At 35.2% G+C, this 22,501-nt stretch overlaps 1 protein-coding gene across 3 annotated transcripts in view; it reads left to right on the top strand.

Moving 5' to 3' along the window:
* Positions 1-22,501, top strand: part of YAF2 (YY1 associated factor 2) — an 89,202-nt gene that overhangs the window by 27,259 nt on the left and 39,442 nt on the right. Inside the window, exon 1 of one of the 3 annotated variants that reach the window (XM_044679326.1) lies at positions 15,133-15,210. The exons of the other annotated variants lie outside the window; for them this stretch is intronic. The gene's annotated coding sequence lies outside the window, so the exon portion shown is untranslated. Of the gene's footprint in view, positions 1-15,132; positions 15,211-22,501 lie in introns of those variants that run through there. 3 annotated transcript variants of the gene reach the window in all.

The following is a 22,501-nucleotide window of genomic DNA, read 5'->3' on the forward strand; positions in this document are numbered from 1 at the left end:
ACACAATTGGGTTTCAGACTCTTGAGTCCATCACTTTCTGCTATGCCAAAATACTTTCTAAATCACTTGCTTTTCTGTGCCCAAGTTTTTTCACTTGTAAAATGAAAACATTCGACTAGATGATCTAGTTCATTTAGTAGGTAGATGATACAGTTGATAGAGCACTGGGCTTGGAATCAGGAAGACCTGAGTTCAGACAGATTTTTATACTTACTAGTTGTGTGACCCTGGGCAAGTGAATTAATAAACTCAGCTTGCCTCAGTTTCATCAACTGTAAATGATGATAATAGTGCTGGATTTGCAGGGTGGTTGTGATGATTAAATGAAATAGCCAGGAACATAGTAGTCTCTATGTTAGTGTAACTTCTCACAGTGCCAGGGACATAATAGACTCTCTATAAATGTTTATTCCCTTCTCTCTCCTCATCAAATAGGATGATATGTTATTTTAAAAAAACTATTATTCAAGTTTAAACAAATAGAATTACACATGGAAATTACTTTTAGGTAACTTTGTGAGAGAAGAAAGAAAAGCATAGTAAGACTGCAATTTAAACTAAGAATATATTTGTGGTTATTCTTGGGTTTTATTTTTATACTCTGTCTTTTACGGGTTGAGATTCAGCAAAAACTAAATGTCCCCATTTAACTCTGGTGTGTAATCTACTTTTTGAAAATCTTGATGGTGCTAATGGACCATTGAAAAGTTGAAGTTCTGTTTGATTGTTTCAAGTTTTTAACATTTTTTAGAATAAAAGTTAAAGTTTTCAATGACATTAAGTTCTATCTTAATTTTAGTATTACAAACTTATGAAAGTTTTTTCTGGTGTTTTTTTTAAAGAAAATATGTATTTTCTTTATCAGGACTTTATTTGATTTGATTTCTAAGATCATTAATAAAATTTTGCACAGTTTCTTATGCCATCTGAGTAATGGCAAATTGCAGTTTTATATTAATGTTGTGCTTTATTCCTAAAGTGTCAAAGTAAATATTCATGGTTAAAGTAGCATGGTTTAAATTTTAATATGAGAATCATTTAAAATTTGAAAGCTGGTTAGTACAGATGGTATTTAAATTATTTTACAACTCTAAAACCTATGATCCTGTGTGGTGGCCAAATTCAGTCATTTCTGTAATATCATGTACCAGATTGCTACCCTTATCTCTTCTTAGACTATTATGAAAATCTCCTCACTAAGCTTTTTACCTTCTTTTATGTGCTCCTCACTTTAATCCATCTTTATAACAGTACCTATGAAAATTTTGTATGAATACCTTCATTTGCCCTTCTCCAGGTAGTGTGGGACTCCATAAGCGTTGCTGAACTTGAAGTCCTTTGAAACCTGGATTAAATTCTCATTTGTAACACCAACTCTGTGACTGTGATCAGTGTTGAGTCTTTTTGACCCTCAATTTCCTCATCTATAAAATGAAACTAACACTTGTATAATGCTTCACAAGATTATTGTGACTTAGCCATTCCCCAGTTGATAAATGGTTAAAAGATATGAAGAGACAGTTTGTGAATGAAGAAATCATATAGTCATGAAAAAATAACTCTTTAAGATCATTACTATCTAGAGAAATGCAAATCAAAACAATTCTGAGATATCTCTCACTATGGCTAAAATGATAAAAGGGCAAAATGACAAATGTTGGAGTGGATGTGGAAAAATGGGGACACTAATACATTGTTGGTGAAACCATGAATGATCCAATCATTCCAGAGCAATCTGGAATTTTGCCCACAGAATTATAAAATTGATTCTACACTTAGATCTAGCAGTACCACTATTGGGTGATTCCCAAGGTGATAAGTGAAAAAAAGAAAAAAGAACCTATATGTTCTAAAATATTTTTCGCGGATCTCTTTATGGTGACTAAGAACTGGAAGCTGAGGGGATTACCCATCAATTGGGGAATGGCTGAACAAATTGCAATGGAATATTACTGTACGATAAGGAATAATTAATAGGTTAATTTTTTCAAAATGGAAAACTTCATGAAACTATGAGACATGAAATTGAAATGAGTAGAACCACAAGAGAACATTATATACAGCTATAGCATTAATGTTTAAAGAATAATTTCTTCAATAAGTAGATAAGTATGTTTCATTACTTAATTTCTGAGACCTTCATCAGTTTTGAAGTTATTTAGAATTCAGTTTCCTTTTAATGATCCTTTCACTTATATTGTTGTAACTGTATTTAGGCCTTGGATTCCATTTTCTTATTCTGTATCAGCTAATAGAAATCTTTACATATTTCTCAGCATTTCTTACTACACAGTAGTTTACTGTTGTATCCATATACCACAGTGTTTTTTGCCAGTTAATACACCCCACTTTGCAATTCTTACCTACCATACAGAATGCTACTATGACTGTTTTAGTATTTTTTTTTTTGCACCTATGACTTAAGACAGCTGCCCACTAAAGAATATTACTGGATCTAAGAGTATGTCTATTTTAGTCACTTTTCTGCATGATTCTGTTTTAAAATTTTTATTACTATGTTTTGTTTTTATATCACCTTTATTTCCAAGTATTTCCCCTCCCACTCCTCATAGTGTCATCCTTTCTAACAATGAATAAAAGAGAAAGGGGGAAAGAGGTGGAAAAAATTAACCAAAACTCAAAATGTAATCCCAAATTGGTATTCAGAATGGTTGGATTATTTTACAGCAATGCTTTTAGAATGCCTGCTTGCCCATAGACCCTCCAACAATGACTATTGCTATTTTTATAATCTTTGCTATTTATCTGGTATAAGTTGTTTTCATTTGCATTTTTCTTTTACTGACAGGAGGAATGCTTTCTTTTGAAAATGGTTCATATCCCTCGACCTTTTATCTTTTGGGGAATGGTTCTTGACATTATATAAGGGAATTGGCATAATTATTTATCTTGTACATTATTTATTAGTGATCATGGGATCATAGAACTAAAGTTGGAAGGGATCTTAGATGCCATTAAGTCTGGCCCTTTCATTTTGCAAATGAGGCAGTGGAAGCACAAAGAGGTTAAATGTCTTGGTCAGAGAAATGCAGCTAATAACTAAACTGGAATTTAGACCCAGGTCTTCCTGTTTTCAAGTGCAATATCCTAAGTTTTGAGAAAACATTTGTCCCTATTCTTCATTTTATCTCTTTATTCTGTTGACTTGGATTTTATTCATGCCAGAATATGAATGTTTTATTTATTCCAAATATCCATGTTATCTTCTGTTGTTTCCTCTGTACTCTTATTTGGTTAAGAGTTCTACTTAGGGTTAGGCAGGTTCATAACAGGTATCAGATCTCATTCTCTTGAGTTTTTTTTTTAATCTGATATTTTACATATGATATGAAATTTCAGTCAAAGCTTAACTTCTACCAAACTACTTTCCATTTTCCCTGGGAATTCTTATTAAAAAGAAAATCCTTTCCCTAGTACTTTACATTCTGGTGTTTGTTAAACACTGGGCTACAGTTTTCACTTACTTATTTCTCTTTATTTATCTTTATAAGAGCATAGATTTAGAGTTAAAAGATACCTCAAAGATTTATCTGGATTCAATTGCTCCTTTATTTTTTAAAGATTAGAAAACTGAGGGTCAGGAAGGTTAATAAGCATGTTCTATTTTTTCTTGCACTGCTTCAGTGTTTGAAGAAATACCACAGGCCAGCCTCTCTTCTTATATCCTTTAACCTTTTTAGTTTTCTCTGGGAGAATACCCTTAAAACCATCCCTTTTCTTCTTATAATCTTCATTCTTCTTTACCTACCAGTAGATTCTTTCCTACTGCCACCATATTAAATGTTACCAATCTCCTCCAGTTCTCCGTTATCTCTCTTTTCTTTAGCTAAACTCTCAGGAGAAGTGGTGTATCCTTATTGATTCTACTTCAGCTAGTCAGTAAACATTTATTCCATACCTCTTGTGTGTGGGCGCTGTGCTAAGTGCTGGGATGCAAAGAAAGGAAAAGAGGAGACCACATGTAAACAGCTATGGACAAACAAATTGTATAAAGGATAAATAAGAGATAACTTGCTGAGGGAAGCAGAGGGAGAGCTTTATGAAGAGAGATGTGGAAAGGCTTCCTGCAGAAGGTGGCATTTCATCTGGAACTTCAAGAAATCCAGAAGCCACTTCCTTTCCTTTTGCTCAGTCCTTAGTCCTTTGCATTCAGGCTTCTGATCTTAGCACTCAATTGAAATTGTTCTTTCCCAAGTTGCCTGTGGTGTTTGTTTTTGTTTTATGGGCCTATTAAGGGTCTTTTCTTAGCCTTTACCCTTTTTGACTTCTCTAATATAGTTGGTACTGCTATTTTCTCCCTGTTAGGTTTCATGATACTTCTGTGTGTAGATCTCCTATTCCCTATTGGCTGAATTCTCTCCAAGCTAAACATCAGAAATTCCATCTCCACTGCCACCTTGGAAATAGAAGAGTCCATAAAAGTTAGGGAAGAGCAGTTTCTTCTTAATGGTTACCTATTTTTAAATAAAATATACTACTACTACTACTGATATATGCCACATTCATTAGAAATTTGTGGTAATTCTTATGATAGCCACTCTTTTTTTCTCTTTAAGAATTCAGTTGAATGACAAATGCCAACCAAAAACTATTTCCTTTATGTGGGACTTTATATAAAATCTTTGAAATTTTCTTCAACTCTATGAATTGCTTTGGGATAATTGTTTTATGCAGCTGATGAACCTTATACAATCATAATGGCAGAGTTTGAAGAGACCTTAGAATTTCCCTCTACAATATTTTCAGTTAAAAAAAAAAGTGCTTCTTGTATGCAATGCCATTATCTCAATCCTAGGGTTGCAAAGATATACAGTCCTTACTCAAAGGCTTCATTGGAGGATTAAAAAAATATAGAATATATAATAGAAAGTATATCATATATATAAGAGGTCAGCACAATAGTACATGAAATTTGAGGAAGAGAAAACATTTAGCTAAAGAGATTAGCCCTCCTCGGATATCAAGGAGTCATCCAACTTTACTTAAGAGATCTTCAGTGATTGGCTCTAATCCCTTTCCTGTGGTAACTGATTCATTCCATTTTGGATACTTCTAATTTGTAGGAAAATTTCCCTTATATTGGATGAATCTGCTTTTATGTAAATTTTCTCCATTAGTTCTCGATCTTCACTTTGGGACCAAATAGGACAAAGTACCTCTTCAAATACTGGGTGGGAATCATAAGGGTATAGATTATGTTTTGCTAGGAAAGCACTGATTATATGTACCCTCTGTGCCTAGCATATTGGTTGGTATAGAGCAAATAATCATTATTCATTGGTTTAATCGAGTCCTTCACTTCAGATTAAATATCCCCAGTTTCACCAACTGATCTTCTAAAATTGATTGGGTTCTTGACTGAAAATACCATATTTTACAAAATACTTCTGGAATACTGATTGTTACAGTAATAAAAATGTATTGAGCAACTTACTGTGTGACTTTAAATGGAGAAACATTTAATGAAGAGTATTCTTAATGTCCCCATTCTTAGGGTTTTGAGAAGTGGGGGAAAAGCTAGTAGTCAAATCAATAAACTCCTAAGTACCAGGCACTGTGCTAAGCCCTGGAGATATCAGGAGGGTGAAAAAAAGCCCCTGCTGTCAAGGAGTTTACAGTCTAATTGGAGAGATAATATGCCAACATCTTTGTATTACACTACAAATTCTAAATGCTTAGTAGAGCCCCGGGCACATAATAAGCACTTATTAAATTCTGGTTGACTTAACTTGATCTAGTAAGAGTTAAATTTAGTTTTCACCTTAATCCAATTTTCCAGAGGAAAGCCTTTATGTCCTAAATCTTCTACACACTTCCCTAAGGGAAAAAATCTAGAAAGTTTTTAGACTAGAAAAAAAATTTTGCAATATTTTCAGTTAAACTGAAAACATTGTGGTTTTATTTCCCTTTAATATTATACTTTGCAGGACAAATTCTTTTTGGTTTTTAAATTCTGTACCTTTTGCTTTTTTTGGTATGGTATTCCAAGTTCTCTTCTTGCTTATCACAGAAGCTGCTAAATCTTCTGTGATTCTTGACAATAATTTTTTAGTACTTGAACCCCTTCTTTCTGGAAGTCTGTAGTATTTTTCCTGAATGTGGGAGCTCTGGATGTTAGCTATGAACCGTCTAGAACTTTTCTTCTTGCGGTTCTCTTTAGGAAGTCATTGTTGGATTTTTTTTTTTTACTTTGCTGTTTGATTCTTCTAAATCTGGGTAATTTTCATTTATAATTTTTTAAAATATGGTTTCCAGGATTTTTTCTTTAAATCTTGGTTTTTCAGGGAATGCAATGATTCTTAAATTGTCTTCCTTTGACCTATTCTCAAATTAGAGAATCTTGTTTCAGTTCTTCATGTTGTCTTTGTGGAAAATTCCCTTTCTTCTGTTAGTTACTGAATGCATCTTTTACAGAATTTTTGTAAGCTTCTATTTTTAGGAATCTTTAGATCTACCATAAATTTTGATACTGGTTGGTGTTTTCTTTGATTTGTTAACTTACTTTCATTCTTGAATTGGAGCTTTGTGCCAGAATCAGGTTCTGTCCCATCCTCTGCTTTTGGGTGATATGATATGTTCAAGTTGCTGATCTCCACTTCCTTGGATTAGTTTTCCCTGCAGCTTTGAAGTTCAGAATGCAGGATCTTTAGGGCCATCTATGCCATCTCTAGACAGTGTGCTAAGAACCTCGGAGTACCTGAGTTATCTTAATTTAAGTGCTGCTACAAAATAACAGCTCCTTCCTTATCAGTTCTCATACTTGGGCTTTCTGACCTCTTAGGTCTTTGTTAGGGCCTTTTTGTTTTTACTGCATCTAGACCAGGGGTCGGCAAGATATGGCTCTCGAGCCATATCTGACTCCACCTCCAGACCAGTCTGGGCAGAGCCCCAGGATGTGCCCCATATTCCAGCTCCTTCCACCGCCATCCTCTTCCTTCTGCAGGCGTTTATGGCTCTCACGGCCAAAAAGGTTGCCTACCATTGATCTAGACTAAGAGCCTTGCAAGCTATGTTACATCCTTCTTATCATTCTGGGATGCTGTCAACTAGTTTGCCTGATCTCATGCTAGCTGATTTTTTTGGGGGGTGGTGGGGTGTTACAGTTTTGGAGTGGACGAAGTCACTATATTTTCTATTCTTCATGTGGATTTATCTTGAGTAGTCAGTCATCATTCATCCCACTATTTCTATTGATTTTGAACTGTGGACTAGCATGTTACCTAAAGCATGAGACTTAGTCACACAGATGATGCCTATGCTGCAGAAGGTAACCTAGGGGTAGAGCTCAGAACCTCAGCAAAAAATGGCCCCAGAATAAGTTCACACAGGGCACTTGGAAAGCCATTTAGTCCAATTCCTGTTGCACACTACACAAATAACATTAGGGGTCTGTGACAGCAGTTCATATATGAATTATTGGTGCTCTTCAAACCAAAAGATCCTATGTGAATGCAAGAAATCAAAGCACCACGTTAATAACTTGGAAATTGATTTCAGATGGATTTAGAAGGAAGTTTTGAACTACAAAAGTTGTGAGAAAGGAGGAACTTTACAGATCCTGGGCAGGCTTTATGGAGGTACATGTATCCCTCTGCTCATGTACATTAATCCTCAGCTGCTACTTTCCTTTTACCTACTATTGGATCTGAATCAGAAGAACATCTGGCTCAGTGACCTGGAATGAAGACCTGAGGTCAAAACCTGTCTCCAATATTGACTGTGTGACTGTGGTCAAGACACTTAATTCTTTGTCTGCCTCAGGTTTCTCACCTGTAAAATGAAGATAATAGTAACAACACCTACCTCCCAGGCTTGTGAGAATGAAATGATGTAATATTTGTAAAGAGCTTTGCAAACCTTAAAGTGTTATATTAGCTATTAGTTTATTGTTATTCTCTTTATTGTAATTTTATTAGTAGTATTATTACCTATTAGATCCCATATTTCCAGAAGAAATTATTTAATGAAGTAATCTGCATCATAGCCTGTCACAGTCATGTAAAAGCTCTTGATTTTATTTTTAAATCTAAAGTCTTACAGAAATCAAATTAATCTAATCAACTAATCAAGCATCAGTTTAAAAGTCTTAGAGGAAAGTTTTTATATACACTTGCTGAAACATTAAATATATTACTGTTCATCTCGCAGAGCTTTATATATATATATATAGTAAGTGTTTAATAAATCTTCATTGACTTGAAAATTGAATTCTTCTGTCATTCATAATTTGTTCTTAAATTTACAGTAAAAGTTAGTAGTTCATAGGTGTAAATGTACCAAATATCTCTAGGCCATTAAAGTATTACACTTGATTTCTTTACAAAGTTTGACTCTTCATTCCATCTTCTTGTGACTTTCTGATTTCTAGTCTTCCTTGCTGAAGCTGTTCATGGTATCTGAGCCCCTGCTCCCAGGAGCAATCACACATTGCTCCCCCTCCACCTTTGTGATATTGGAAATTTGGAGGTCTTTGAACTAATTTTGAGGTCCCAGATCTAAACTTCCTGTGGAAGTTTAAGGGTCTTCAAACTACATTTCCCATGATTCCTTGCTTGTGTAATCACATAGGCAGGAAGAGTAATAATGTAGAGAAAAGTATAAAGACTTGAGGACTGGATTGGTACTTCCTCTTTTCTGATTTGGGAGCAGGAGCCAGGATGGGAGGAGGAGGCAACAGGGTACAACTTTCAAACTTAACTCTTAACAAGCACATGGCTTTATTTTTCTAATGATGCCCAATAAATCCTTTAAAACCCTAATATTTTTAAATCTATCCTTTTATATCCATTTTATTTCTTACATTTTTAGTGACCACGAAGGGACGTAACTCAATTTTTCAGATAGTCTAATAAGCCACAATACTTCTGCCATGATTTTTTACCCTCTCCCCACAGGCAGAACTCTGAAACACCTCCAGATCCCCTCTGGAGCTTCATACATGCTTCTGCCGTTTTTGTGCTTTTCTTTTTAGCCACTTTGCTCAGTTCTTTTGAGTGACTTTTTGAAAGGGGAAAGTTACTTTGCTGGCGAACACCATGCTTTTGCTGATAGCTCCAGCAGTTTATTCCTTTCTGCCTATTCTTACTCTCCCCATGGCCTCGGATCCAGCCAATGCAGGCAGTCTCAGGCCCCGCCTCCCCCTCCCTGGTGGGAGAAGCCATTTCTGACCCCCCAGCCCCCCCTGAGTGCTGATCTCAGATCCTAGCTGCCAACTCCCCATCCCCTTGGATGCCGGACACCTGACCCCCCACCTGAACTCCAGCTGCTCCTGTGCTGCCACTGCCTCAGACCCCAGCTGCTCTGCCTGAGCTGCTAAGCTTCCGCCAACCCCAGCTGCTGCTTGAAACTTGGAAAGTATAACCCCACTTCTTTTTCATTGGAAACAGCCCTTACTTAGCTGCTCTCAGTGTGTTGGCCTCCTACAGTGAAACCCAGGTGTGTTTCCTCTTAGACATTAAGGACTTTTAACCTGAAGAGAGCTTCTTTAACCCTCTTCCTCCCCTCACAAGCCTGCTCCACATGAGTGCCCCAGCCTTTGGCTTTTCTAGCCCCTACCCTAGTTGAGTTAGCACGTGGGCCCTGGCAGACCCCAGTTCTGGGATTTTTTTTTTCTTCCTACCATTCCTTGCGAATATCTTGCCTGACACTCAGGGTAGGGATTCACCCCCTACGCATGCTGGCCATTTGGGCCAAGGGAACTTACATTGAACTTTTAAAAGTCTGGAGGTAAAATTAATAAGTCTCCTCAGACTCCATGATTTTTTGAAAGTCTCTATCTTATTTTATTTTGCTGATTGTTGTTTTATGATTTAATTTTGCTGTTTTAAGTTCATATATTAATCTGATCAATATCTTTCTGTTACACGGAATCATTGTAAGCTAAGTTTTTGGCTGCTAGATAAATTCTGTTATGATTTTCTTGTAACTCCTTAATAGTGAACAAGTTTATTATGGTTGATAGAAAGGTTTGTTTTTTTAACTTACACTGCTTATAATTTGCCATTTGCTTATATTATTGTATTTCCTGATTTCTTTAAGGTTTAAATTTTTTTAAATTTATCTGTATTAATCTAATTCTTTTATATGATTCTTTATCTGAACCATTTACCTATTATTTTACAGAAAAATGTATCATTGTAAAAGACCATGAATATCTTGCACAAATTTTTTTTAAGTTGTAAATGCCCATAAAAGTCTTATGTATACTGGATTTGTCATCTTAACTATCCAAGGTCACATGATGCTTATACAACCTTGAAGAATATAATGACTTAAGAATTTAAATTGTAATTTTATAAGAGGTCTTAAAAATTGACTTTAAGATTTTATAGTTAACTTCTGAATGGATGATAGGTATTTATATATATTATAAAGAATGTTGTCTTAAAAGGTAGAGAAAACAAATGGAAGTTTCCTACCCTAACTTTTTATATATTACACAGGAAGCCAAAAAGAGCTCCTATATGCTTGATACATTAACTCTTTATTTTAATTTACTCTCTCATCAGAAGGATCTAGAGTTCCTGGTGATATTTTAGACCCAAGAGGTTTTTATCATATTTTCCTAGGCTCTGCCCCACAATTGGGATGGAGGCAGTAATAGATTTTGTTAAACATATCTCAGCCAAGGTTGAATGATTTACTATATCTGTTGAATTGTGACAAGTATACATTATTTTTTTAAACATCACAGCGAGTGGTTATGATAATGGGTTTGTTTACTATTGTCTTTAAATGTGATATTGTAATTTTGGAAAATTTTGATGTTTTATTTGAATTGCATTATGAATCTCTTTATTTTATAAAAGCCATTTACACTCATAGGAGTTCATGGAAAAGCTTAACAGGAAATGGATCTCATTTTTGGGTGAAAAACATTTCACTAATTCTAAGCTATGTATTTTTGATTTTTAAAACATTCTTTTATCATTTTTTCCTTCTATGTGCAATACAATATTTTAGTTTTTTTATATTTTCCCTTTTTCTCATTTTTTGTACTTAAAAGTACATATAATCAATATTAATCCCTTTTGATTTTACAATAATATAAGTTTATTATAAATATATATTTGTTATAATAGTAATGCATACCCAAAAAGCTTTAGTCTATGGAAACCTGCCATGAATTGGTAAATATTATGGGACTGTGATTAATGATTCTGATTCCAGAGAATGGAAAAAAAGAGCCACAAGGTCAAGGAGACTGACCAATCCCAATGGGTTTGGTGAGAAACTGCACAATGGCTAACAGCACAAAGTCAAAAAAGACCATATCAATTCAGGTAGGGTTGAGGAACTTCTATGCCAATACTGAAGGACTTGAACTTAGAGATTGCGGTTCAGGGTTATGGCTTTTCTGACATAAGTTAGAGGCCAGACTTCCCTGAGTTTCATCCTAGTCAAGTACAAAAGGTTGACCATCATCCTGGCTCACCCTATCCCAGAGAAGTACAGGCAAATCAAACCAAGGAAAGACACTTCCCCTGCATTCAAATTTGGTCCTTTTACATCTATTATAAGTGTGGCAACTTTCTGTAGTCCTGGCTGTTGAATTGGGTAATTGCACAATTGCTTAAATCACTTTAATTGGGCCTTGATTCAAGGACCTGTTATAAGTTTATTTTCCTTAACATTTTTTGCATATAAGACTTGGACATTTTACATTTTATTCACAAGTTAAATTTTCTCTTTTATCTGGATCTTTTTTATTTATTTTTTTAATTTCTTTTGCCAGTTGTGTTCATACAACCTCATAACTCAGCCATGTATCCTTAGCTGATCTGGGATACCCTCTTCAGGGGAGAATGTGTTATTAATTCTCCTCAGGGACGGGTATATGTTTTATAATCAGAATGTCTGTATTATAATCTATAATGTAAAATCTTTTGAGAGTAATTTGAGAGTAAAACCCTAGGATAAGGATACCTATCCCCCATTCTGTAAATAGATTTGCCCTATAAAATGAAGATAAAGTGCCATATTACTACAGCCTGATGGAACAGGTTTGTAACTCCACGCTTTTCCCTCATTCCCGGGTTCAGGAATCTACAGAGTTAAAGATTTTCAGATTGGAGACCCACTCGCCTATTTTCCCTGCTTTAATCTTCTGGAAGCAGTTTGAGACAATGGGGAGAATGTTGGGTTTGGAGTTGAGGGCTTAAATTGAAATCTCAACCCTGCCACTACCACTTGGGTGAATTTAGATAAGTTAATAAATGCCTCAAGGACTCAAATTCCACAAGTATAAAAATGGTTTGGATTAGATCAGTGATTCCCAAAGTGGGCGCTACCGCCCCCTGGTGGGTGCTACAGCAATCCAGGGGGGCAGTGATCTCCACAGGTGCATTTATCTTTCCTATTAATTGCTATTAAATTTTTTTAAAATTTAATTTCCAGGGGAGCTAAGTGATATTTTTTCTGGAAACGGGGCGGTAGGCCAAAAAAGTTTGGGAACCAGTGGATTAGATGAAATCAGAAGTAACTTTGTATTTCTTAAACCTGTTACTCTGTGACAATGACTATAACAGTAATTTATTTTATTTTATACATTATTTTACTACCTAAAATTATAGTATAAAAATTAAAATAAATTTTATTTAAATAGAAAAGCTAAGAAAGTTATTTTCTCATAATTTTATGAAAATGCTTTTTTATTTTTAAGAAATAAAGAGTAATTGCAACATACAATTGTAAAGTAATGATTTCTAAGATGTATTCTAGGGGAAGCTATAGATTAAAAATAAAGTGAAATATTTCTTTTTGACATTTTTCTTCTGTTATCATTCATAGATTTGACATAAATGCTAAAGAACCTGAGAGTAAAGATAACTTATAGTACTATTTTAACATGGTCAAATCTTATTTTAAATCAATAGCATTTACTTTATATGTCATATATAATAATACAAAATCTCAAGGAACTTCAACACATTCTTCAGTTGTGCTAGAACTTTGTATTGGATAAATTCAGTTTTTTTAGATTTTTATTACTTTTAAATTAATTTCCAACAGTCATCATTGGTATAATTTTTCAAATATGAATGGACAGACATGCTTTTAAGGAAACAACATAATATAAAGGCAACATATGAAAGCTCATCTACTTTACATACAGAGTTTTACTAGAATCTTTTTACTTTTACCTTCATTATCTAGTTTCCTAGTGCTCACAATTTATCAGAATATCAAATTATATGGGGGTGAGGGAAAAGACTATCAAAGCTAGGGAATCAAGGAAATCAGAATGGCTGAAGGTACATAGAAATAATTGGTAAGTAAAAAAAGTGTTAAAAAATAACCAGGAATAGTGTAGTATACTGCCAAATAGCCTTTAAGCCTTGTTAACTTATGAAGAAAGGACATCACTGGTATAACAGATTTATAAAAAATGTTAGATGTTCAAAGTACTTGGAGAAAGAAGAGTCCCAGGAGGTCTGTAATCTATCTTATCCATTTCCCTTCAAAATAATTAAAATATTAGTACTTAAGTGACATTTTTAATGTATTTCTGTTATGTAGAAGACAGCTTTTCTGCTTACTCTGTTGTGATCTTCAAGTCATCTATTCTCTCAGGGTTTCAGCGTCTTCATCTATAAAATGAAGGCTCAGAATTGATGAATTCTTTAGAATGTTATTCTAACTCTTGTTATCCTAAGAACCTTACTTCTTTATAATTCCAGATAAGTAAGGAATTACTGTGTGGTTTGTTTGTTTGTTTTTTAAACAAAGGTAAAGCATAATTGCAGGTTAAAGTACTTTAATTTAAAGACTAAAAAATCAAGGGACATTCATCTAAATCAGTGAATGTTTCTTGGTTTTTTTTATAATAGTTTGGCAGTTTCACTACATCTGGTGACTATAAACTTGTTTTTAAAAATATTTTCATAGCTGTATCTTACTAATATTGGCTTCCTTTATAATTCTATGTATTTTATTTTATTCATTTAAAAACATTCTGAGAAAGGTTCCATAGCCTTCACCAGTTCAAATCAAAAAGCATTTACTAAGCACCTGTTATGTTCCAGGGACATAAGCACTGGGATACAAAGAGATGAAAAACAAAACAACAAAAGTCCTTTATTACCCTGAAGGAAACAACTAACTATATATAAACAAGTTACTTACAGAATAGATTGGAAGCTATGAAGTGTGAAGATGAGGAAGGGAAGAGTTCTAGGTATGGGGGAAAACAGGTAAAAATGCATGGAGTTGAGAGAAAGTATTTTGTTTGAAGAAAGAAATGAACTCAATATAACTGGATCAGATTGCAAAGGAGGTTCATGATGCTGAAATAGATAAGAACTTCTGCTCTATATTAAAAAACAGCTGAGAAAAATTTTAAATTTAATCATCAAGGCCTTATTAAAGGCCTATTAGGTACTTGGGACAGTATACAAAAACTTAAATGAATCTTTAATTTCATAAGTTCAGAAGTTTTCTCTAATTGTTCAAGTTACAGCTTATTCCTGTGTGTCTATCCTTATGTGACTTTTATCCATGTACTTCATTAAATTTGTCATAGGACCCAATCAACATACTGGAAGCCTTCCTTGGTTTCTCCTGACATCACAGCCTACCATTGGAGCACTCTCTGTCTAGCCTATTGTTCCTTGCCTTTGTCATGTGGCCAGCCTAGCTTCTCTTTCTATCATTTAATTCCTTGAACTTTTATGCTGTTACTCAGAATTTTTTCCCAGTTAGATGTTATAGCCTAAATATTTCTACTATGTATTTTATCCATTGCCTTCAGAGTGCTACTAAATTTAATTCTTTGTTATTCCATGTCTTGCTGCCATATAGTAATGCTGGTAAGATGTTGGTATTAAAAGATGTGCCTTTGCTATCATGGTAAACTTTGAGATGAGTAAAGGAACTTTGCATTTTCCTCAAGTCAATTTAGTATGCTCTTTACCTATTCAATTCTGGGCCCAACACATTGCCCATCTGTATTGTCTTTCCCAGATATGTCTGATGGATGAGCTCTTTATAGATTGTCTCTCTAAATGCATGTATATTTTGAACAGTGGATGTTCTTCATCCATTTGATCTTTCCTCTGTGGATAGACAGTCCAAACTCCTTTGAGTGATTACAGATCTCTTCCAGGAGGCTCTGCAGTGTTCCGGGGCTTGATGTAATCAGCACAGTGTCACCCACAAACAGGAACATCTGGAGGACCCCACCATCTACAGGTAATTCCTCTTCAACTTGGACTCTCCACTGGATCTTATCCATCACAGTGGCAAATACCTTTAGCAAACACATCTCCCTGATTTATGCCTCATCTGATGGTTTATTCAGAGGACTGTTGAATGGGTTGTTTCAGTTGTTATATTTTTCAAGGAATTTTGAATGATTTTGATATATGGAGGGTAGATACATAATTGTAAAAGAATTTGTAAGGTGGCATCTTGTTCAGTGGCTTTGATTAATGAACAATGGAATCTGATGCTCTCTATATCTTTAAATTCATTGTGAAATGGTGAAGATGTGAGCCATTAATGAATCTTGTGCAAACATAATCAAGAGTTCATTTATATATGACTTTCTTAAAGAGTTTGTATCACTGCATTTTCTGGGATGTGCTCTGATTCAGGTTAGCTTCAAGGTACTTTAGGTTCAGTGTTAGGACAAAATGAAATACTTTGAGATTATCAACAGTTTCTGAAAGGAAATTTACTTAACCATAACAGGAGAAGAATATTTAACAAGGATAGATATTAAGAACTTGAGTTGAATCAGATTAATGAAACTCCCTTGTGTGGGTTGCTCACAGTTTTCCACTGGCCAAGCATGAAAGAGCATGCCTGGAGCTCCTTGTGGCTGTTCTGTACTCGGGTGACCGAGAAGTAATGTCAAAAGCATGAGTCTTTATTTCTCTTAGCTGACCAAGTCTGCAGAATTAGTTGTGTTACCTATTAGAGAGAAACTAGCCTAACCTTTATAAGAGCATGAGTTTAAAAATATCTTAGCTTTTACTATAATGGAAGAGTATAGGACTACAGATCAGTAATTACTCGTGCTATCATCCTTTTTTTTCCAGTGATGTCTGAGATTCTTTTTCATACCTTTGTATATGGTTCCTTCAGTGCTGTCACAGTTCTTGCCTACAGCAAAGAACTCCTCTACATATGTTCGGTCCAATCAGATTGCTTTTCCTGTCTTTTGTTTTCTTTAGTGCTATTTATTCCTCTTTATAAGCATATCTGAGACTATGATGTTAGGATCCTAGAGTGATTGTTCCATTGTCCTTGATAGAAAAAGCAGGTCATCATAATGATTTTTATAGTTCATTCCCATTTTTCTTCTATTCACACAGCCCTCCTTCCATTTTCATTCTTAAATGTCCCTAAAATGGCTTTGCTTAGTTGTATGTCTTTCCAAGCTTAGTTTTACTTTATACTGTTTTCAAACAAGTGTATATTTCAGGTGGCTAGGTAACACATTGGAGCAGTGAACCTGGAGTCAGAAAGTCAGTTCAAATTCATTTTGAGATACTAGTTGTGTGACCATGCTCTGCCTGCCCAATTTTCCTCATCTGTAAAATGGGCAGATTAATACCATCTACCTCACAGAGTTGTAAAGGTAAAATGGGACATTTGCAAAGCATTTTACAAACCTTAAAATGTATATAAATGCTAGTTCTTATTCCTATCTTTATTCTTATTAAACTGGAATCACTTTTGGCAGTCAATTCAGTAGCAAGTAAAGCTAGGTGCCAGTTTTCTGAGTTCTTGTGGCAATTTTCATTGGTTAAACTTCTGGACAAAATTGTGATATTCATTCAGTGTTAATATCTTTTTGGTTGTCTACTTACCATTTTAAATTTTCGGTCGCTTGTTTAATACTTATGGGTTCAGTTGTTTCAATTATATGCCATATTTTTCTTAATTAAAAAATTTTTGTAAATTAATCTGACCTAAGTTGATCTGATGAATCATCATGAGTCTGAAAATAGAATGCTTACTCACGAATAACTTTCATATAAAAAATAAGTATTCTTCTGTCTGAGGGAATATATACATATATATATATTTGTGTTATTTTTTGGCATTTGATAACATAATTTTATCATATCATAAATTATGTTATTTGATAACCTACCACTTCTTTTTTTTTCTTTTTTTTTTTCTTTTTTTTAAACCCTTGTACTTCGGTGTATTGTCTCATAGGTGAAAGATTGGTAAGGGTGGGCAATGGGGGTCAAGTGACTTGCCCAGGGTCACACAGATGGGAAGTGGCTGAGGCCGGGTTTGAACCTAGCACCTCCCGTCTCTAGGCCTGACTCTCACTCCACTGAGCTACCCAGCTGCCCCTGACTTCTTTTCTTTAAGAAAGTTTTTGTACTAAAGAGGCGTGCAGCCAGGTTTTAGGACTCTCCTTCTTCTTGGACCATGGTTCCCTATATGCTTCACCCCATCCTTACCTTTTCTACTTTCCCAGTGAAGTTACCAAATGTCAGAGTGTTTGTTGATTTAATTTGGAGAGTCTTAATTTTCATAGAGTTTTCATTAACTCTTCAACCATGGAAGCTGATTTTGGTATATAAACTATAGTTGTTTTGTTGTTTTTTTTTTTTTGACAAATACTACCACGAATTATAGCTACTATTTATATAGTCCTCTAAAGTTTGCAGAACACTAGACATGTTCTATCTTATTTGATTTATTGGTATTACAACATATGATGAACAGATATTCTTGCCTTTGGTGATACAGTAAACCCATTCTACTAACTCATTTCTTTGCCTTTCCAATGAGTGAGCCATCTTTCCTTTTAGCTGCAACTTCCTTCTTCTGGTTTTGATTATAGGAAGGTGGTCAAGATTGATTCAGATCCTCTAGCAGTATGTCTACTCCTTGGCAGTTGCACAAAGATATGTAGAGTACCATCAGTCAAGTTAAAGTCTATCAATGACCTAAAAACTATGATTCTTAGCAGTCATTGTCTTTTCCTTGTCCCTCTGCTTCTATCACCATAGAGGCAAGAAGTGACTAACCAGGACTGAGAACATTTAAATTTTTAAAATTTATTTCATGGGTTGCTATGGCCCAAAACAGATTCATAATGTCCTGGCCAGTGTATTGGCGATGACACTCTCTGTAGTTAGGGAAATAAACTTGGTCTTTTGCTAGGTCTAAAATGTTAGAACCTACAATAGCCTTGAGAACTGAGGGTTACCTTCACACCATGCTGAGGTATCAGAGTAAGACTTTGGAGGAAGCACTGGCAAATTAACCAAATTAATTAGTCCTTTCTTTCAAGGAGCTTCCATTCTATCAGTGAAGAGTACATATACATATATATAAGTATGTACAAGGTAATAGAATGCACTAGTAGCTAAGGAGATTGGGGAAGGCTTTTTATAGAAGATAGATTTTGAAATGAGTTTGAGGAAATAAGAGATTTTTTTATCATTAAAAAAATGTAGTCTTTTTTTCTCTTTTTAAAATTTAATTTTTCCCCAATTATAGGAAAAAACCAATTTCCCAACATTTTAGGAAGACCTTTGAGTCTCAGTCTCAAATTCTCTCCCCTTTTCTTCCCCTGCTGTGATTTTAAGCAATCTCATACATTTTACATGTGCAATGGAAGGAAACTTGGACAAAAAAAAGTCACGAAACTGAAAAAAAGTTTGCTTTGGTCTGCATTCAGATTCCATCAGTTCTTTCTCTGGAAAATAGATGACATTTTAAATCATGAGTCCTTTGGAATTGTTTTGGGTCACTGCATTACTGAAAATAGCTAAGTTATTCACAGTTGGTCATTGTACAGTATTCCTGACACTGAGAGTACAATGTCTATGTTTTAGTTGGTATAAATCTTTCCAGGTTTTTCTGAGCTCCTCCTGCTCATCATTTCTTACACCATGATAGTATTCCATTATAATATTATATGATGTCATACTTATAATTTAGTCATTCCCTCATTGTTGGGTATCCCCTAACTTTCTAATTCTTTGCCCTCCACAAGAAGAGCTACTTTAAATTATTATTTAACATATAGGTCCCTTTTTGTTTTTTAATCCCTTTGGGAATATAAACTTAGTAATTAATGGTGCTCCTGGTTCAAATTGTATGTACTGTTTTATAGCTCTTCGGTCATAGGTCCAAATTGCTCTACTGCAGTGATGGACAAACTTTTTAAAGAGCGGCCAAAAGAAAGAAAATGCTCATCTGTCAGTCTGTTTCTAAGGCAACTCTTTCAAAGTTTCATTGTATTGTATCCCACTCATTGTATTCATAAGATTAGGAATAATGTCCTGAGGCCAGATAGAACATTTCAGGGCCCCGCCCCCCCCCCCCCATCTAGCCCACTGGCCGTAGTTTGCCCATCACTGCTCTATAGTATAGTTGAACTTTCCAACAGTGCATCAGTGTTTCAATTTTTCCACATCCCCTTCAAGTTTTGTCTTTTTCCTTTTCTGACATAATAGCCAATCTAATAAGTGTGAAGTGGCACTTCTAAGTGTTTTTAAATTGCATTTCTCTAATTAATAGTGATTTAGAGCAATTTTTTGCATGACTAGAGGAAGCCTTTCTTTTTAAGATATCCTCCCATCATATTCAATTCTCACTCTTTCCTCCTGTTGATATATACTCCTTCTAACTGCTCTAATAATATAGTTAAAAGAATCATCTTCCCATGTAGGAATATAAACAGTTTAACCTTATTAAATGTCTTTTGGTTTCTTTTGTTTGTTTGTTTACCTGTTTTTTTAATTTTTTTTTAAAATTTTAAACCCTTAACTTCTGTGTATTGACTTATAGGTGGAAGAGTGGTAAGGGTAGGCAATGGGGGTCAAGTGACTTGCCCAGGGTCACACAGCTGGGAAGTGTCTGAGGCCATATTTGAACCTAGGACCTCCTGTCTCTAGGCCTGGCTCTCAATCCACTGAGCTACCCAGCTGCCTCTTGTTTGTTTACCTTTTTTATGCTTCTCTTGAGTCTTGTATTAAGAGTCAGATTTTCCATTCAGCTCTGGTCTTTTCATCAAAAATATTTGAAAATCCTCCATTTCATTGTATGTTCATTTTTTTCCCCTGAAGGATTATGCTCAGTTTTGTTGGGTAAGTGATTCTAGTTTAAAGTTCTAGTTCCTTTGCCCTCTGAAATATCATGTTCCAGGTACTTCTGAACCTTTAATGTAGAAGCTGGTAAATCTTATGTTATCCTGACTGTGGCTCCATTATATTTGAATTGTTTCTTTTTGGCTACTTGCCAAAAAGTATTTTCTCCTTGACCTGGAAGTTGTGGAATTTGGCTATAATATTCCTAGGAGTTACCCTTTTTGAATTTCAGGAGGAGATTGGTGGATTCTTTCCATTTATATACCCATTTCTTATTTTTAAGGCTCTTGAGTCAGCTTTTGTATCTCGTTTTCCATTTTGACAGTTCAACTTTTTTAAATGGTTCTTTTCTTCAGTGAATTTTTGTATATATTTTTCCATTTGGCCAATTCTACTTTTAAAATAATATCTTCTCTTCAGTGGATTTTTGTGTCTCTTTTATCAATTGATGTATTGTTTTTTAAGCTATCAATTTCTTCAGTATGTTTTTGTGTTTCCTTTACCAAGCTGTTGACTTTGTTTTATGATTTTATTGCATCACTCTTATCTTTTTTCCCTATTTTTCTTCTACCTCCCTTATTTTATTTTTTAAGATTCTTTTTGAGCCCCTCCATTAACTCATTTTGGGTTTGAGAGCAATTCATATTTTTCTTGTAGGAAAGTGTTCACTTTGTTGTCTTCTTTTGAATTTGTGTTTTGGTCTTCCCTGTGAACAAAATAACTTTCTATGTTGAGTTTCTTTTTTGTTTGTTTGCCCATTTTCTAGCCTTTTTCTTTTCTTTTAACTTAAAAAGAATCTATTGAAGTTGGGCTCTGTAACCATGGTATAAAGTGTGCAGTATTCCAAGATTCAGGTTTTTTGTGCAGTTTTTTTCACAGCTGGCTCTGGGGAGTTTATCTGTTTTCAGTTCTACCAAAATGATATGATGTAAGGAGTGTGTTTAATGCTTTTCCCAGCCTGGGCTCTGGTCTGTGAGTAATCACAAGCCCTTTTTTTTCCTGCCTTGGAATTGTGACTGGGGTTCCCTGCCCCCTTGTGGCCACAGGTGCCAGCGCTCCTCCTCACCCTGGGACCCCAACCCAGGATTGTCACCTGGATCTGCGTATGGACAATGACACAAGAGATTTGCACCCAGAGCTAGCAAAGGAACCCCATAATCTCCTTCTGAGCAGTTGTCTGACCACAACCCATCATCCCCTCTTAGCATCTGTGGCTGAGAGTTCCAGATGCCTTTGCTGCTGATTCAGCCTCCCTCGTATCCTCTTGCTGTCCAGGGGCCTGCCTTGGCATGTTGCTTTGTACTCCACTTTCACCCCAGTGTATTGTATCTTTTGTGCCAGCCCTCTAAGTTGTTTTGGGCTGAAATTTTATTTCACCCTGTCTTTTTGTAGGTTATGCTGCTTCAAAATTCATCTTGAGATGTTATATCAGTTTTTTGGAGAGTAATTTGGTAGAGATCAGGTATCTTTGTATAACTTCTCTGCCATCTTGAAATGGGAAATTTGAAAAGGTAGAGAGAGGTGAGGAGGAATTACATTCTAAGCATGGGAACAACCATTGCAAAGGCACAATGGGAAATGGAATGCTGTGATTGAGGAATCACCAGGAAGGCCAATCTGACTGGATCACAGAATGTAGGAAGGGTGAAGGGGAACTGGTGGCTTTGACCTGAGCAGGAGGAACTGGTTGCTGATTAGAAATAATAAAAATACTTAACCATGACATCTTAGATTAGTGAATGTTAAGAAGAAGAATACCTGGGCCTAATCTGATTCTGAAGCAAGATTTGGTTGGGGAGAAACTATTTTAAATGGTTAATAAAAAGTATGTATAAGATGCCACATTTTGAGATTATGTATAGAAAACTATAGGTACAAGAAGAATGGAATTTTGTAAACAATATAATTCTGTTGATACCAACAGAAATCATTTCCATATTGGAGAGAAAAATTTCTAAAGCATTGAGACTTTGTTCAGGGATCTCATCCAATTAGAAATTTAAAAGACATATAACCAGCTGTGTGACCCTAGGCAAGTCACTTGACCCCCATTGCCCACCCTTACCAATCTTCCACCTATGAGACAATACACCGAAGTACAAGGGTTAAAAAAAAAAAAAGACATATAAGTGTTCCAGTTACATTATAAGTAAAATGGGCTCCTAAGATCCTCTCAATTCTTAAAATTCCCCAAGAGGCATGTTAATTGTGTTTGTCTTAACAGGTGAAGATATCACTAGCCTTAAAAAAATATCAACCTGATTAGTTAACAGCAGAATCAACTATTCCCTTACATTCTCACTTAATACCCCACCTCTCCCTCTGATTCACCTGCTCTGGTAGAGCTATATGCTGCGAGCCACAGGCTAGTGCTCTGGGATCTGCCTAACCATTTCCTTACCCTACCATTCTGT

This window comes from Gracilinanus agilis, chromosome 5, assembly GCF_016433145.1.
Source record: "Gracilinanus agilis isolate LMUSP501 chromosome 5, AgileGrace, whole genome shotgun sequence".
In the NCBI taxonomy this organism is placed as follows: domain Eukaryota; kingdom Metazoa; phylum Chordata; class Mammalia; order Didelphimorphia; family Didelphidae; genus Gracilinanus; species Gracilinanus agilis.